At 40.2% G+C, this 19,409-nt stretch overlaps 1 pseudogene; it reads right to left on the bottom strand.

Moving 5' to 3' along the window:
• Nucleotides 1–5,849: 5,849 nt before the first annotated feature.
• LOC119049483 (endoribonuclease LACTB2-like) lies at nucleotides 5,850–8,219 on the bottom strand (annotated as a pseudogene).
• Nucleotides 8,220–19,409: the final 11,190 nt, after the last annotated feature.

Genomic DNA, 19,409 nt, shown 5'->3' with positions numbered 1-19,409 from the left:
TTTTCTTTCTGGATCCTCCTCTGGTGATGTCAGATGTAGACCCTGTCTGACCTTAGGCTGTCTGTTCCCAGAGTGCTAGGGATCTACTGTCTGTGGCTGTCTCCTTCAGTTGTTAATCTAATCACTCAGCACTCAGCAATTATATTTAAGCACCATAGGGTTGGGCAAAGTCCCTCCTGTGGTTGGGGGTATTGTTTCCCCACAGGCTGCTACAACTCATAGAGGAATGGTCTGCCTGAGCAGGATGGCTGCTACCATTTGGGTGATGACTCAGCACTTGAATCCTGGAGGCTACTTTTTCAGTTCTCTCCCCAAAGCCTACATCTGTAGTCTCTACTCAAGCATCTCTAGTCCACTCTGCCCCACTACTATTTTTGCCAGGACTCTACTGTCTCTGGCTGACTCATTCAGTTGTTAATCTAATCACTTTGCACTCAACTGTCAGGCTTAAACACCATAGAGCCAGGGCAGAATCCCTCCTGTTGTTGGGGCTATTTTTTCACTCAAGCTGCTGCCACTCAGATGGGAGTGGTCTTCCTGAGAAGTATGCCTTGGCTGTATGTGGGATGACACAGCACCAGGATCCTTACATCTATTCTCTCAGTTATCTCCCGAAAGCTTCTGTCCCCATTCTTTCCTCAGGCATCTCTACCCACTGTGTTCTCACCTTTGCTGGAGCCCAGGGTAAGTGCCTACAAATGAAAATTTGTGTGTTTGCCCTTTAAACAGCTTACTGTGTCCCCAGCTGTCTTTTTCTGGCAGAGAGCAACCCTGCCACTTCTCGCCACTGGCTGTTATCTGTACTTTTTGGGCTCTGGTGTTTTAGACTGGAGATCCCAGCTTAGGGTTTAGATCTCACACTTCTCATGGGGATTCAACTGGTTGCTCAATTATCCCTCCAGCACTGCTGCCTGTGGGCTTCTTCCAGACTTCTTGAGTCTCCACCACACTCCTTACCAGTCAGGTTGTGCTGAAGCTGATTATTCTGTCTGAGGTTATAAGGTTTCTCTCTCACTCTTTTTCAGTTGTTTGTTCTGAGAGATTTCTCCACAGTTTGGTTGTAATTCTAGATTGGTCCTAGAAGGAGGTTAGTGTGACTTCCATTCACTCTTCTGCCATCTTGTCTAGCTGCATGAGTTCTTTATCTATTTTAGATATTATCTCCTTATCAGATATATAAATCTCAAATATTTTCTCATTTCATAGGTTGTCTTTTTATTTTGTTGATGGTTTCTTTTGTTGTACAAAGTTGTTTTAGCTTGATGTAGTCTCACTCATTTATTTTTGTTTATGGTGTCAAATTCAAATGCTAAGATCAATGTCAAAAACTTACTATCTGTGGGGTGGGTTTTTCTAGAAGTTTCATGGTTGCAGGTCTTACATTCAAACCTTTAATCCATTTTGAGTTGATTTTTGTGTATGGTGTAAGATAGTGGTGCAGTTTCTTGTTTTTATGTAGTTGTTCAGTTTTCTTATTATCATTAATTGAGGATACAGTCCTTTCATTGTATATTTTTAGCTTTTTTGTCATAAATTAATTGACTGTATATATATATATATATGCTTATTTCTGGGTTCTCTGTGCTGATCCATGAATCTGTGAATCTCTGTTTATACCAATACCATGCTGTTTTGATTACTATAGCTTTGCAATATACTTTGAAATCTGGAAGTATTATGTCTCCAACTTTGTTCTTTTTCTTGATTGCTTTAGCTCTTCAGGGTGTAGTATTGTCCCATACAAATTTTAGGATTGTGTGTTCTTTTTTTGTGAAAAATTCCATTAGAATTTTGATAGGAACTCTACTGAATCTGTAGATTGCTTTGGGTAGTGAAGACTGGTGGTATTAATTTTTCCACTCCATGTACATGGAAACCTTATCATTTATTCATGTCTTCTTTAATTTCTTTCATCACTGTCTTAAGATTTTTCAGTGTGTGGGTCATTCCCCTCCTTGGTTAAATTTATTCTGAGGTACTTTTTTAGATGATTATACATGGGATTCTTTCCTTTATGATCTTTATTGTATAGAAAAGCAACAGATTTTTGTATGTTAATTTTTTATCCAGAAACTTTGCTGAATTTGTTAAGTAGTTCTAACTGTTTTTTGGTGGTGTATAGGATGTACTATGTAGAAGATTATATTATCTTCAAGCACAGACAATTAACTTCTTTCTTTGTTATTTGGGTAACTTTAATTCTTTTTATGTTTTGATTGATCTGGCTGGGGTTTCCAGTACTATTTTGGATAGGAGTGGTAAGAATGGATATTCTTGCCTTATTTCTAATTTTAGAGGAAAAACTTTCAGTTTTTTGCCATTGTGTATAATGCTAGCTGTGGGGAGAAACAAATTTCTGTTGTTTGTAAAGTACTCAGTCTGTTGTATCTTGTTATAGTAGACTGAATGGGCTAAGACAGTAATCTTGGTGGTAAGTGTGTAAGAAGCATTAGGAACAAACTTTAATCTGAAAACTAAAGCTTCAGCTAGTGTAAATGTTATGAAATAAAAAGAGAATGTGGAGCAAAATTCCAGAGAGTGAATTCTCAGCCATGTTCTACCAGGTTAGGCAGTCTAGGAACACTTTTTCATTGTATTTTTCCATTGTCATTTATCACCCTTATACTCTCTTCCACCTCTACCTCCTTGCCCTCCTCTGTCCCTACCCCTGCAATCACCACAGTGTTCTTAGTGTCCATGTATTCTTTTTTGTTTTTGCTCAATCAAGTTGGAGATTATCTTAGTGGAGTTAAACAAGGAAGAACACAATTTTAAAGAAAATATGATGATCATTGAGACTCTCAGAGTCTAATGAGAAGATGAGACACACAAACTTGAAATGACTTGAGAAGATGACCAAACAACATGTCAGTAAATGACAATATATGTAAGGATAGCTTATAAATTATCCTAAAATTTTCTGTAAGAAAGACTGACTTCCCAATTCCAAAGAACATGTCCTTGTTCTGCAACCACCATGTCTCTAAGGGGTAGTTGTGCTTGGTATGAGCCAAGAATACTGGGATCTAATCTTATCCCCAGTGCTACTAAATGGGTGAATTTGGGGGAATGCTTTTAGACTTTCTAAGTGTTGGTTTTTTTAAACCTTTTCAATGGAGCTAAAAATAATACTAATAGGTTGCTGTAAACACTTAAAAACTGTAAGTCTTACTGCATAGGACATTCTACTTGCTCCCTCTTCAAGGCTAAAGGGGAGTGCCAGTTCTGTACAAGAGCTGACTACAGCTTCCAAGGAGAGTTAGGCTTAACTGGCTAGCAACTGTTACCTGCTCCAGGTGCAACAAGAAGGCTACCAGGTCATCTGGTGAGCACATCTCTCAAGAAAAAACTACTCCTCTTTGCAGAGACTCTGCATAGAGCATTTCCAGCCTTGCTTGGAGGAGTGCAGAGGACAGAGAAGTTGTCAGGGAAAGGATTTTGCAAGGGCCTGGAGTCCCTTATAACAGGAGAAGTGGACAGAAATTGGTTAGTTGAAGTAACCCAACATGGGAAACAAAAGACAAGCTGCGTATTTCTTTGCAGACACCCTGCTCACTTTGCCTCTGTCATCATGAATTCCTCCTTATGTTCTGCTAGCAAATTTGCCCATTAGAGTAGGAAATACCACTGAGTATTGATGTGGAGCAACTTGATATTCCTGACCCAATTATCAGAGAGGGATAAACTCTGGGACTTAGGCCAGAATTCCAATTAAGCCCAGGAAAGGTTGGTCATGAGGCCTATCCTCAGACATGTGGTATCTTTTTCCACCCTTGTGGGGAAATGCTTTTCTAGGGTGTCTAAACCTTTAGTGTCTCTGGGCTACACTGGAAGAAGAATCGTCTTGGGCTACACATTAAATACACAAACACTAATGAAAACAAAAAAAATCTCATAATATTTAAAATAAATTTATGATTTTGTGTTGGGCTGCAAGTGGGCCATGGGTTGGACACCTCTGCAAGACAATACTCTTTCTTATGGTTTTGGGACACTGAACACCTGCCTGTACCTCCCACACCCCCTGCCCTAAGCTGATCTTGAATTGCTTATTTAAGACTTTATTCTTGTGAGATCTTACCTGATATGAACCTTTTTATCCACCCCAACTGATTCTTATATTTATTTCATAACTGTTATGTCAATACTAATTTGAAAATAAGTTAGTGTAGTTGGAAGTTTTAATTACACCCAACTGTCAATTAAGGGGAGAAATTCCATAGGCATTGACTTACTTTTGGGGGCAGACTTTCAGACATACAGAGTCTGCTCTCATGAAAAGAAGGAGTGATAAATATCTATCTTAGCAATATAAAGGGCTCTCAAATCTGCCTTCTTTCCTGGTTAAATAATAGAATAAGGGTGGCAGACAGAAAAAGGCCAGAGGTTGTGGATTAGGGTCATGGTGAATAAGTGAGGCTGCCAGAAGCAGGACCAGAAACCTGTTTTAAGTGAATGTTTCAAATAGAGTGGTAACCTTATTTCAAGAAAAAATTTTTTTCTTTAAAACTCATCACAATAGTCCCCTGCCCATGGAGAAGCAGCTGTCTGTTGGAGGCATCAGAGGCTGCAGCAACAAAGACATCTGGCCCAGTTTTACCATGGTCTGACCTCCATGTGAAGGGTACATCTTCTCCTACTGTTTGGTTCTTCTCTTGCTCACTGTGGTTAAATGATGAATCAGCCTGGCAGAAATGCTGTTTCTATGCATTTGCTGCAGTGCTGGGCACATAGAGCATACTTGGTACATGTTAACTGGTCATCCTGGGACAATACACAAAAACTGTGAACCAGGGGCTGGCATTTAGAAAACCAGTGGGAAGTAGGAGCTTGAAAATATATACAAGCTTGGGCAAAACACTCACCATTGTCATTAAGTGACTTTCAAAATATGATACATTCTGTGACAGATTTGAATTGGGGCTTTATTCATAAGTGGAAAAGTATGTGCAAAGTGTAACAAAATCAAGCTGCAAGAAGATTGCATTCAGAGAACCCCTGGTATGGCAGCCAATGAGGAGCCTAAGTATATGACTGATCAGAATAGTTCAGAAGATGTAGTCTAATCCTTCCTGACCTGCTCACCTTAGCCACCTTGGAACCATTTGTCACTGCATGTGGAGGATGGAACTGGGACTGTTGGCTGGGTACTGTCTTTTCAGAGCTACCCTTTGTTGTTATGTAGGGGTGAGGGATTATGGCTCTTGTTAAGCAAAACAGGATGAAAAAGTAATAATTTTTTAACTGGTAATTTAGTATTTTCTCATTGTCAAAGGTTGATATGCAGGAATCACTTGTGGAATGCCGTTATAAAAAAAATAAAAATGACACAGAACTATAGAACTAACACATAATCATGATATAGTTGAAAGAAACATGAAAACAAAGTTATTATTTATAGATACAAACAAGGGTTATAGAAAAGAAGGGATTACATAGAAATCTCCACTGTTAAATGAAGCATCTAGAGAAAAGAGTATTATTGGCCACCAATAGTAGATAACTAATTTCCAAGAATAATATCCTGTGTAAATTACATACATTTTATTATATTTTAAAGTAACCATTTTACTTAATCAATTGAAAGTGGATAAACTCTTGGGTCTTTATGTTTTGGTAAAATGTTTTAAAATTTAGTTTAGACAAATAATCTATATTATAGATATAAAATGCAATATATATATATATATTAGGATAAATATAACATTACTTTAAGATATACCTATGGTTATTTCCAATATTATACACTAACTTTTCTGTTAACAATGAATAGTTAAGGAAGTATACCTTTATCTATAAATAAAACAAAAAAACTTTTACTAATCTGAAACTTAATATAAGCTTTCCACTTATTGAGCTTTCCCATTTATTGGATACATGCTACTAAGTATTTTTCCTTCCTTTTCAAATTTTTTCAAATAAAGCAAGAGATTGTATTCAGCTAGTTTATTTAGTACTCAGGAGTATTCTTGTAAGTAATTTTTACAAGATCTATTACTGTAAAGATTTTTCAAAATTATCAGGAAATACTATAAGTATCTGCTCTTCTCAAATCTTTCTGTGAGAAATGTAGAACTTTAGCTTCAGCATTATGTATTATGGGGTCATGCCCTGGATATATAATACCAGTTTTTATTTTCAATAACTTGTGGACCCTGAGAAAGAAGATAGGGTTCCTGGTGGCTAACTGAGCTCAAATTAAAAACAAAACAAAAAGACAAAAACAAAACAAAATAAAAACAGAGAAACAAAATACATAGCCCAGCAGCCATTTCTACACAGGGGCCTCTCACACAAACTGCATTTCATGGAGAAGTCTGTGCTGAGCTGCCTGCCTCTGCACTCTGTTTCTACCATCTGAGCCAGTCCTATAAATGAGCTCCTGGAATCCTATTTAAACCAAGGTTTTCCCCCATCTAATCAGAACTGCACAGGTCCGACCAAAGAAGTTTTATTTTGACCAGTCAGAACAGTGCCTATTGGGCCAATCAAACTGCAGAGATTTGAAGTCCTCATTTGCATGAGGATGGACCAATCAGGGACCAAGAATGGCAACTTCTGTCTTTATAAGCCATCTTCCCTCTGACTGTGTACTTTCCCTTCAGTGACTAAAGTCTGTTTCCCCAGTTAAAGCTGAAACACACAGAGAATATATCTGGAGTAGAGCATACTGGCACAGGAGCAGAGAGGCAGACAGACCAGAGAAGAACAAAGCTGCCTAGTCGGAGAGGAGCCTGGACCCTAGGTTGTCCTGCAGCTGTGCTATATCACCATTGAACTATTTGTACTGAACAAAGATTTCTTCTTCAACACACATGAAATTAGGATTCATTGAACTGATGTAATTGGTTGACTAATTCTTTTAGGGAGTTCATGTAATCTTCTTCAACACACATGAAATTGGGATTCATTGAACTGATGTAATTGGTTGACTAATTCTTTTAGGGAGTTCATGTAATCATACTTTAAACACAGTTTCTTCCATTAGGATACAATCTCCAGAAAGGAGAGCATTCTCCTCTTTTAAAAGTAGAGGCATATAGTCATTAGTATGGCCAGGTGTGTATATAACCTTTAGAGTGGCACCATCAATTTTAATCACATCTCCATCTTTCAAATTAACATATTGTTACTCTCATCAACCCATGATCATTGGTGCAAATTCATCACCAATGAGAATTCCCAATTTTGGGTGCAGTGAAGAAGGGAACTATATTCAGTGCAGAACAGCTCAATTATGATACAGCATTACTGGGAAAACAGCATGGACGTGAATAGTTCTGAGACGTGGCCCCTCTTGGGCTAGACAGCTGTGCTCTGATCTGCTCCTTGCTGGTATGCTCCATTCTGATCTGGCCTGCTCTACTCTGGGTCTCCTTCATTGTTTCAGCTCAGCCAGAGAAACACAATCTTCAGCAGAAAGGAAAAGGGCACTCTTAGAGCCACAGGGGGGCTGGCTTATACAGACAGAAGTTTCTGACCCTGGTTCCTGATTGGTCTACCCTCTTGCAGATGAGGACCCTAAATCCTTGAAGTTTAATTGGTACAAAGGCACTTACCTGATTGGTTGGTGAAGCTGTTGATGGGGATATACCTACACAGCTCCAATTGGATGGGGAAAGCCTCAGTCCCATTGGTTAAATAGGATCGCAGCAACTCCTTTGTAAAAATTTCAGAATGGCAGAAACACAGTACAGACATGCAGTTAAGTGCAGAGGTGGGTAGGTAGATCAGTGCAGACTTCTCCCTGGAATGCAGTTTTCATGAGAGGCCCCTGTGTAGAAATTGCTACTGAGTTTTGTTTTTTTTTAAATTTGAGCTCAGTTAGCCACCAGAAGCCATTCTTAGTAGATCTTTTCTTTCTCAGGGTCCACACTCTTCATCTCTTGTATTTTTTTCTCTCTGAACATTCAGTGAGAGTTTTTTCTTAATTCAACATCTAGTATCATTAGTAATGCTTTTACAAATATCTCATATGTTTTCAGTATGCTCACAATGCTGATGAATTGCTATGATTTCCTGGATTGCTGTGTTACAGTTGTTCAGAGTCTGCTTTAAACAGCTGATATATTCAGGAATTGTTTCTCCAATGTCAGTGAGCCTTATCCTGAGTTGGGTCCCTACTGGGTGCCATGCAGGGTCATGAGATCAGGGTTACAGCCCAGGACATGCACTGCCCAACTAGACAGCATCATAATGCACTGCAGAGCGGCACCCATCTCTGCCTAAGCTTTCTGCAGATATGTAGCTTATGGTGTGATCATAGCATAAAACCTGAAAAGTAATGATTTTTAAAAGAGGTCATTTTGATAGGCTGTGAAATCAAATCTGCTGCCAATAGGACTAACTCAGTAATTTTAAAGTACATATGTGCATTCTATAATATCCACAGAATAGCAATTTGGGTCATTTGCCTTCAGGAATTTATAAGGCCTCACACTGAGAAGAGCAGGGCCTCAGGTGTTGGGGTGATCAGTCTTCAAAAAGACTGATCAGCACCAGCTTGTTCTCCTCAAACTCCTGAATACAGTACTGACCCAAGATGGCCGAAGCAACTTGGAAACTACAGCACAATTCTGCTATTAAACAGAAGGCATAAAAGAGCTTAGCAAGGCACACCCAATACTACATTAAAGAGATGATACACCACAATCAAGTGGGACTCATCCCAGGAATGCAAGGATGGTGCAATATTCACAAATCAATAAACATAATATATCACAAAACCAAAATGAGGCCAAAAATCACATGATCATGTCAATAAATTCAAAAAATATTTGGTAAGGTACAGCAACTATTTATGATAAAAAACACACAGCAGAGTGGGAATAGAGGGAGCATTTCTCAACTTAATGAAGGCCATATATAAGAGACCTACAGCCAACACCATACTCAATAGGCAAAGACTAAAATCTTTCCACTAAGAACAGGAACAAGACAAGGTTGTCCACTTTCACCACTTTTATTCAACATAGTATTGAAAGTCTGAGCCAAAGCAATCAGACAAGAAAAGGAAATAAAAGTCATCCAAATTGAATAAGAAAATAAAACTGTCATTGTTTGCAGATGACATGATAGTGTACAGAGAAAACCCTATAAACTCCACAAAGAAACTGCTCGACCTAATAAATGAATCTTCAAAAAGAGCAGGATACAAAGTCAATATTCAGAAATCAAAGGCATTTTTTATACCAACAATGAAACATTAGAAACATAAATGAGAAAAAATTCCATTTGATTGAGCATAAAGAAAAATAAAGTACCTAAGAATGAACCTAACCAAGGAGGTAAAAGACCTGTACTAACAAAACTACACAATACTGAAGACATCAAGGGAGACACAAGCAAGTTGAAACATACCATGGTGAGGGATAGAAAAAATTAACATCATCAAAATATTGTTCATACTAACCAAAGCAATTTATAGATTCAATGTAATACCTATTAATATATCAATGGCATATTACACAGATATAGAACAATGACTTCAAAAATATATATGAAACTATAAATGACCCCAAATAGCTGCTGCAATTTTGAGAAAGAAGAGCGAAGTAGGAAGAATCACAATACCTGATATTGAACTGTATTACAAGGCCACTGTAATCAAAACAGCCTGGTACTGGCATAAGGACAGACACATGGAGCAGAATAGAGAGCCCAGAAGTAAACCCAAATCTCTACAGTTAATTAATATTGGACAAAGGGGGCAGCCAGCATAAAATAGAGCAAAAATAGCCTCTTCAACAAATGGTGTTGGGAGAGCTAGACTGCTACATACAAAAAAAATGAGACTTGAGCACCAAGTTACACCATACACAATAAATAAATTCAAATTTAAATATAAGTTGTGACACCATTGCAGTCTCAGAGGAGAACATAGTCAGAAAAAAATCGCAGATACTCCACACAACAATATTTTTATTGATATGTTCCCTAGAGGAAGGGACATAAAGAAAAAAAATAAACAGAGAGCATGTCATCAAAATAAAAAGCTTCTTCATGACTAAATAAAACAGCATTAAAATGAAAACAGAGCTAACCATAAGGGGAAACATATCTCCCAGTGATACCTCAAACAAGGGTTTGATTTCCAAAATATATAAAGAACTCACACAACTCCACTCTAAGAGAACAAGCAACTCAATTAAAAGGTGAGCAAAGGACTTGAACAGACACTTCAACAAAGAGGATATGCAGAGGGTCCAAAGACAAATGAAAAGATGCTGAGTATTGCTAGCCTCAGAGAGATGCAAATTAAAACCACAATGACATACCACTTCACAGTGATCAGAATGGCCACCATAAACGAAACAACAAAAACAAGTGTTGGACAAATTGTGGAGAAAAGGGAAGCCTAGTGCACTGTCAGTGGGATTGCAGATTGGTACAACCACTATGGAAAACAGTATGGAATTTCCTCAGAAAACTAAAAATGGAACTGCCATTTGACCTGACAATTCCACTGCTAGGACTATATCCTAAGAACTCTGAAACACTAATCTAAAAGTACCTATGCACCCCAATGGCCATAGTAGTACAATTTACAATAGCCAAGTGCTAGAAGCAGCCCAAGTGTCCATCAGTAAAAGAATGGATTAAAAAAAAACATGGTACATTCACACAATGGAATTCTATGCAGCAGAAAGAAAGAAAGAGCTTCTACCCTTTGTGACAGTATGGATGGAACTGGAGAACATTATGCTGAGTGAAGTAAGCCAGGCAGTGAAAGACAAATACCATATGATCTCACCTTTAACAGGAACCTAATCAACAAAATGAACAAGCAAGCAAAATGTAACTAAAGACGTTGAAATTCAGAACAGGCTGACAGTGAACAGAGGGGAGAGGGAAGGGAAAAATGGGGGAAATGGGTGAAGGGTTTACAAGAACAATTATAAAAGATGCATGGAGAATAACAAGGGGTGATGGAAACAGGGGAATGGGTGAAGAAGGCTGGGGTGGTGTGGAGGGGTGGGAGCAAAGGCAAAAAACTGTAGTGTAACAACAATAAAAACAATGTTAAAAATCAGGACATTAAAATAAAACCCATGAATTTCATCAAAGGAACCAAAAAGAACGCTGGAGACTCACAGAGCCCATAAAGAATGGCTGTCCTTTTATCCTGCCTTTCTTAGAAATATCCTAGTTCCACCACCTGTTGGTTCTCTTCCTATGAGTGCCTGACCTTGGAGGGACTTTTGGGAGGTGTTAAGGGCAGCTTGAAGAAGAACCTGAAATATGAGTCTTTCTTGTTCATGGAGTGGATGGGTAGACTGTGTAATGGGACTTACAGTGTGTTTTGTAGTGAGGATTCTTTCCTCTCACTCCCCACCTGGCCCAGTGCCTGGGCTCCTGGATCCGCAGACCAGCTCAAACCAGGTTTCTCTGTCTGAAGATCACCTCCAGAAACTGATCACTGCACTAGAAGTGAGCTTTCCAGGCCATCAGTGGCCTGGTCTCCTGTAGACTCTTGCTTACAGTTGTCCTACTTTAGCTTGTCCTGCAATAGATAATTTCTTACCTTTAATTTTTCCTCAAAATTCCTTTGCACAGCTATTTGAATCTTTGTGGCTACCTTGTATGGTAGATATTATGTTTTTTTTTTTAAGAGGAATCTATCAAAATAGGGAGAAGAGAGCTTTCTTGGTATTTTTGATGTGGGCAAATCACAGCTTAAACCAAAGCTTGTAACTGGTGGCACAGTTGCTGCCTTGGTTCCCTTCTTCCAGATGCTGCTGCATATAGCCTGGTGTGCTGCTGTGAGACTGGCAGTGTGTTTGCCAGGTGTTGGTTCTGTGTCCAGGCTGCTCCAGTGAGAGTGAAGTCTCCACTAAGGACAAGCTATGTGACAGACAAGTGTGCTTACTTCTGTGCCTCATCTTCCTTATCTACAAAATGAAACTAGAGATAGTGCCCATTCATAAAATTATATTTACACAAACTAGTGTAAGCAAAGTGCCCTACAATAATAGAATAATAATTCATCCCATCACAAAACAACCCTATGAGATGGGAATATTGATAAATCCCATTTTAGAGGTGAAGAAACTGAGGCACAGAGCGACAAAACAAATTCTTATTGGGAGAAAGGCCAGGGATCATGTTCTTAACCACAACACCCGACTTTCTTCTGGTGTTAATTAATTTCTGTATTTGCAACACCTTGGCCAGACTTCAGTTTTGCTAAATAGTATGTCTGTCTCCTGTTAAAATGGAAAGTTCTCTGGGGAAGCTTATATTAAACCTTACCACAGTGTTAGTGAATCCAGAGGCTGTGGGGTATATTTCATGGAGGAGAGAGAGAAAGATTCATAAGTCATGCTCATCAAAGTAATGAGAGATGCTGGTACTAGTGGGGGCATGGCAAAATGACGTAGAAACTTTGTAAAAAGGAGGCTGAAGAATTATGTCTTATAATTTTCCCCAGCTGCTAAAGTAATCCTTATTATAGAACCTCATTAGAGTTCATTTTCTGAGCACTTTTCTCATGAATTGTCCCAGTGCTGTTATGTGTCTGACAGCAGAGACTGATAGGAGTTCTCTAACAGAGGAGGTATTCAAAACAGGCAGAAGTCCTATAACTAGGCAGTAAAACTCCAGCCCTGTCACCTCAGAATCATGCCTCCCTGAATGAATACAATCTATTTTTTTATGGTTTGGAAAACTTGACAAGGATATATTGCATATGACCCTGGCAATACATTAAATGTTTAAGCATTCAGTTCCTTATTTGCCTTCAGCATGGGAGTAAGGATCAGGGGCCCCTTTTTGCTAGTTTTGGTACCAAAACTGAGCCTCTTTGGTAAAAGGCTTGCCATTTATTATTTTTTAAATATTTTATTTATTGAAGATGGTGTCGGAGTAAGAGGGAGCGGATTCTAGCTCCCGCACTCGTGGGTGAAAATCCTGGCAGATCTATAGAAAAGCAGCACACTAATCCATCAGTTATCCAGCATTTGTGAAATTGAAAGAACAGAGACTCTGTTGGACACTGAAACACCAGAAAGCGGCAGGTCAGTGGGGCTTTGGGGTCCAGAGTAAAGACAAAGCAGCAGCGGGGGCTGGCGCCCCAGGCCAGGTGGCCCGGGTGCTGCATCTACAGCCGGGGTCCAGAACCATCGGTCTGAGACCAACACCAGAGAGGTCTACCACAGGAGCTTGGGCACCCAGCGGCTCCAGTGGCCACCAGCGTGGGCCAGCAGCTCCCCTGCATCCTGTATAAGCAAAACTGGATAACACCAGGCAGAGACCCGTCTGCTTGCCGGCTTGCATTTTCGGGGAGGGGTACAAAGACACAGGGCCCGGTTCAACTGCAGACTCTGTGATTGCAAGCCTGGGAGGAATCCAGAGACGCATTAGCCTCACGGGTTTGGTTGGGGACTGAGCAGGAATGAGAGACAGGATGTCCGGAAAGTTTTGTTTTGTTTTGTTTTGTTTTGTTTTATTGAAAGTGGACTGAGGTGTTCTCCTGCCAAGGCAGATTGGCTTGTTTCCTATCCGGCCTTGCAGTGAGACAGGGGGAAAGTGGAGGCTTTTGGGGACTAGCCACACGAATGGGAAGCGCCCTGCCGGTTACTCCGGGTCCCAGAAGGTCTGTTGGAAGCGGAGGCCTATGAGCCAAAACCAGGGGACTGGGAAGCCCGCTGCCGGTTACGCCAGTCCCAGAAGGACGAGCTCGCGGGCATAGAGAGTTCAGAGAGGCGTCGCAGGACAAAGACGCTCCCTGACGGTTTCCTGCTCGCACGCAAAGCCGGACTGTGGCCGGACTGTGGCGCGCACTGGCGCAGGGATCTTTGAGCTGGGGCTACTGGTCCTAGAAGCGCCAGACGGTTTCCCCGCGCGCCAGCGCGGGCGCAGAGAACTCTAGGCTGACCAGTGCGCACCGGGAAGTGCTCGGGGTCTGCGCGGACCGGGAAGCGCTGGTTGCACAGTCCTGGACAGCCCGGGAGTATGCCCGGCAAGTGCGCAGGCACCCACACCCCAATCCGGTAGCCTGGCTAGTGCGCGCAGCGGGTGCACAGGCGCCCACACCCCAAGCTGGTAGCCCGGCTGGTGAGCGCACTTGCGCCGGCATCCCAGCACACAGGGAGATCCTGCTACAATGAGAAAAACCAGTCTGGACAGTTTGAAACCAACACGGGAAAGGTTTCTCTGTTGTTGTTGTTACTGTTTATTTGGTTTTTTTTTTTTTTTTTTTGCCAGAGGTTGGCCAGGGGACCCAGACAAACACAGGAACAGAAGGGATACACACCACGCAGCGTGCCATGACGAGCACACAGAGTTTTTAGGTCTGCGCCCAGTCCTCAGATCGGCTCCCGGCTTCCAGTCTCCCCCCCCTCAGACTATCTGCAAGAGCGGGACGCTGAGGGGTCCTGGGAAAAGAGCTGAGACCCTCAACCCCCTCCCTTTCTGGCCAAGCAAGGTGGGGGGCCAGGAGAGACTTGTTTGATAGAGTTCACAGAGAGGGTGCGGAGGACAAAGGGCCCCAACCAAAGACTCTGTGGTTGCCAGCCCAGGAGAACTCAGAGGTGCAGCCTGGGGCTCTGAATCTGATAGACTCGGCAGCCTGCTCTGCTTCACACCCAGCTTGGCAGCGAGCCCAGGATTGGGCAGAGGGTCTGGGGCCTCCCAACTGAACGGGGACAAGCCTGTGCTCAATCCCCAGGGAACCAGGCAACTAGGCCGGTGCAGGTGCCTGCAAACACAGCAAACCAGACTATGGCAGTAACCCCTGGGAGGGGAGCTCTGCGAGAAAGTCCTAGCTCCCCATTGTAGGGAGCTGGGGGAGAGGCGCCAAGTGTCTGGATCCTGAGAGGGGCTGGCTGAAAAAATCACAACAATCGACCCTCAGCCAACTGCAACCAGAAAAACCGGTTTGGCTAGTTTGAAGCCAACAAGAGACATTCCTTTTTCTGAGGTTGTTTTTGAGAGAATATTTTGGTGCGTTTTTTTTTTTACTTTATTTTTATTCTTTCTTTTTTTATTTACCTTTCTCCCCTCTCCATTCCTTTTCTTTATCTTTTTGCTTTTTTAAAGTAATCTGTTATTTCTTTTAAACTTTATTACTGTTTCATCTTTCCATACTTTTGTCCTCTTTTCCCGGATTTCCTGTTCTATTTCTTTTTCTTTTCTTTCTAAACTTATTGCTCTTTATTCCATTCCCCTACCATTTTTTCTTTCTTCCTTTTATTTCTTTCCTTATCATTTCTTTTACCCACAAGAGTCACAATCAACTTGAAAATATAAAAAGACCAGAGCCGGACCCATAGAAGAGGCCTCCCAATAGTAGAATCAAAGAGACAAATTGCACATTGTTGTAGGAGAGAAGCCACAAGTTGCTGCATGTTTGAGTAGGTGGAAGCAGAGAACAACAGGATAACCAAAAGAGGCTGCACCATTGAAATTCACAGGCATTCCACCACAAAAGTTCATACCATAAACCCAGGGTGTCAAAACAGATTAATCTAAGAAGCTGAGGCTAACAAGAAGAGTCTCACAAACAATGGGAAGACAAAGAAACAATCGCCAAATGAAAGGAAAGGAGGAATCCTCAGAAAGAATGTTAGATGAAGCAGAGGCAAGTCAACTATCAGATACTGAATTCAAAGCACTGGTGATCAGGAAGTTCAAAGAGCTCACAATCAGCTACCAGAAACTACAGGGAAGTTACAATGATCTCACTGTGAACTATATCAACATGAAAAAGGAAATGGAAACTATTAGCAAGGGCCAAGAGGAAATGAAGAATACAATTTCTGAATTAAAAAACACAGTGGAAAGCATTAAAAATAGGGTGGATGAAACAGAAGACAGGATTAATGAATTGCAGGACAAAGTAGAAAGCATCTCACAGAAAGAACAGGAAAGGGAAAAGAGGCTCAGAAAGAATGAAGAGAGATTAAGAGAAATGCAAGACAATATGAAACATAATAATATCCGAATAATAGGAATACCAGAAGGAGAAGAAGAAGAACAAGGGATAGAAAACATATTTGAAAGAGTAATGAGAAAAATTTCCCTAATTTGACAAAAGAAAAAGTCACACAAATCCAGGAATCTCACAGAGTCCCATTCAAGAGGAACCCAAAGAGGCCCACCTCAAGACACATCATCATTAAAATGGCAAACTTCCAAGACAAAGAGAGAATCTTAAAGGCAGCAAGGGAGAAAAAAGAAATAACATACAAGGGCATCCCAATAAGGTTAGCCACTGACTTCTCAATGGAAACACTCCAAGCAAGAAGAGATTGGCAAGAAATATTCCAAGTAATGAGAAACAGAGGCCTACAACCAAGACTACTTTACCCAGCAAGGCTCTCAATCAAGATAGAAGGCCAAATAAAGAGCTTCCAAGACAAAAGAAGTCTAAAAGAATTTGCTGCCACCAAGCCAGCTCTACAAGAAATACTAAAAGGTCTGCTTTAAGGAAAGGAAGGAAAAGAGACAGACAGAGAGGAACACAGGTACAAAAATGGCAATGAATAAGTACCTATCAATAATAACCTTAAACATAAATGGATTAAATGCTCCAATCAAAAGACACAGAATAGCGTCATGGATAAGAAAGTATGACCCACACATGTGCTGCCTACAAGAGACCCACCTCAGGACAAAAGACCATCACAGACTAAAAATCAAAGGCTGGAAACAAATTTTCCAAGCAAATGGACAAGAAAAAAAAGCTGGGGTAGCAATTCTCATATCAGACAAAATAGACTTCAAAGAAAGAGCCATAAAGAGTGACCCAGAAGGTCACTTCATAATACTCAAGGGAAGAATCCACCAAGAAGACATTGACATCATAAATATATATGCACCCAACATAGGAGCACCAAAATATATAAGGAAAATCTTAGAGGAATTCAAGAAAGATATAGACAGCAACACAATTATAGTGGGGGATTTTAAGACCCCACTATCAAAAATGGACAGATCTTCCAAACAAAATATCAACAAAGACATTGCGGCATTAAACAACACCCTTGATGAAATGGACCTAACTGATATATACAGAGCTCTTCACCCCAAAGAAGCTAAATACACATTCTTTTCAAATGCACATGGAACATTCTCAAAGATAGACCACATGATAGGGCACAAAACAAGCCTCAACAAATTCAAGAATATTGAAATCATACCAAGCATTTTCTCTGACCATAAGGGACTGAAACTGGAAACCAACCCCAAAGGAAAAAACCCAAAACACCCAATATCATGGAGACTGAACGGTATGCTATTAAACAATGAATGGGTCAAGAATGAAATTAGGGAAGAAATCAGAACTTTTCTGGAAACAAATGAAAATGATCTCACAACAACCCAAAACTTATGGGATACAGCCAAGGCAGTCATGAGAGGGAAGTTTATAGCAATACAGGCCTACCTAAAGAAAACAGAAACATTTCAAACAAATGAACTTACTCTACGCCTGCAAGAACTCGAGGAACAACAACAAAAACAGCCCAAAGCAAGTAGAACGAAGGAAATAACTAAGATCAGAGCAGAACTAAATGACATAGAGACTAAAAGTACAATTCTAAAGATCAATGAATCCAGGAGTTGGTTCTTTGAAAAAATAAACAAAATAGACAAGCCTTTAAGTAGGCTCATCAAGAAAAGAAGGGAACGGACACAAATAAACACAATCAGAAATGAAAGTGGAGAGATTACAACTGATATCACAGAAATAGAGAGGATTGTAAGAAATTACTATGAAGAACTGTATGCCAAGAAATTTGAGAACCTAGGGGAAATGGACACATTTCTAGAAAAATATAATCTCCCAAAACTCAATGAAAAAGAAGTAGAACACCTGAATAGACTAATAACAGCAAAAGAAATTGAAGCAGTAATCAAAAAACTCCCATCACACAAAAGCCCTGGACCAGATGGATTCACAGGAGAATTCTACAAAGCATTTAAGGAAGAGCTAACCCCCATTCTTCACAGACTATTCCAAAAAATACAAAAGGATGGAAAACTTCCTAACTCCTTTTATGAAGCCAGCATCATCCTAATTCCAAAACCAGATAGAGATACAACAAAGAAAGAAAACTACAGGCCAATATCGCTGATGAACATAGACGCTAAAATCCTCAACAAAATATTAGCAAATCGCATCCAACAATATATCCAAAAGATTATACACCCTGACCAAGTGGGATTCATCCCAGGGATGCAAGGATGGTTCAACATTCGCAAAACAGTAAATGTAATTCATCACATAAACAAAAGCAAAGACAAAAACCACATGATCATATCAATAGACGCAGAAAAAGCTTTCGATAAGGTACAACACCCATTTATGATAAAAACACTCAGCAAAATGGGAATAGAGGGAACATTCCTCAATATAATAAAGGCCATTTATGAGAAACCTACAGCCAATATCATACTCAATGGACAAAAACTAAAAGCTTTTCCACTAAGATCAGGAACAAGACAAGGATGTCCACTTTCACCACTCCTATTCAATATAGTATTAGAAGTTTTGGCCACAGCGATCAGGCAGGAAAAGGAAATAAAAAGCATCCAAATAGGAAAGGAGGAAACAAAATTGTCACTGTTTGCAGATGACATGATAGTGTACATGGAAAATCCTATAGACTCTACCCAAAAACTGCTCAAACTAATTAATGAATTTAGCAAAACAGCAGGATACAAAGTCAATATCCAGAAATCAAAGGCATTTTTGTATATCAACAATGAATCAGCAGAAGCGGAAATCAAGGAAAAAATCCCATTCGATATAGCAAAAAGAAAAATAAAATACCTGGGAATAAACCTAACCAAAGAGGTAAAAGACCTGTATGCAGAAAACTACACAGCACTGAAGAAAGAAATCAAGGAAGACACAAACAAATGGAAACATATACCATGTTCATGGATTGGAAGAATTAACATCATCAAAATGTCCATACTACCCAAAGCAATATACAGGTTCAATGCAATACCTATTAAAGTACCAATGGCGTATTTCACAGACATAGAACAAACACTTCAAAAATTTATATGGAATCATAAACGAGCCCGAATAGCAGCTGCACTTTTGAGAAAGAAGAACAAAGTAGGAGGGATCACAATACCTGATATCAAACTGTATTACAAGGCCACTGTAATCAAAACAGCCTGGTACTGGCATAAAAACAGGCACATAGACCAATGGAACAGAACAGAGAGCCCAGAAATCAACCCAACCCTCTACAGTCAATTAATATTCGATAAAGGGGGCAGTAACATAAAATGGAGTAAAGATAGCCTCTTCAGCAAATGGTGTTTGGAGAACTGGACAGCTACGTGCAAAAAAATGAAACTTGAGCACCAACTTACACCATACACCAAAATAAATTCAAGGTGGATAAAAGACTTAAATATAAGCCATGACACCATTAAAGTCCTAGAGGAGA

The sequence above is a fragment of the Artibeus jamaicensis genome, unplaced genomic scaffold (genome assembly GCF_021234435.1).
Source record: "Artibeus jamaicensis isolate MK-2021 breed Jamaican fruit bat unplaced genomic scaffold, CSHL_Jam_final contig_449, whole genome shotgun sequence".
Lineage (NCBI taxonomy): Eukaryota > Metazoa > Chordata > Mammalia > Chiroptera > Phyllostomidae > Artibeus > Artibeus jamaicensis.
The sequence above is the reverse complement of the archived record's forward strand: the minus strand, read 5'-3'. Positions and strand labels throughout refer to the sequence as shown.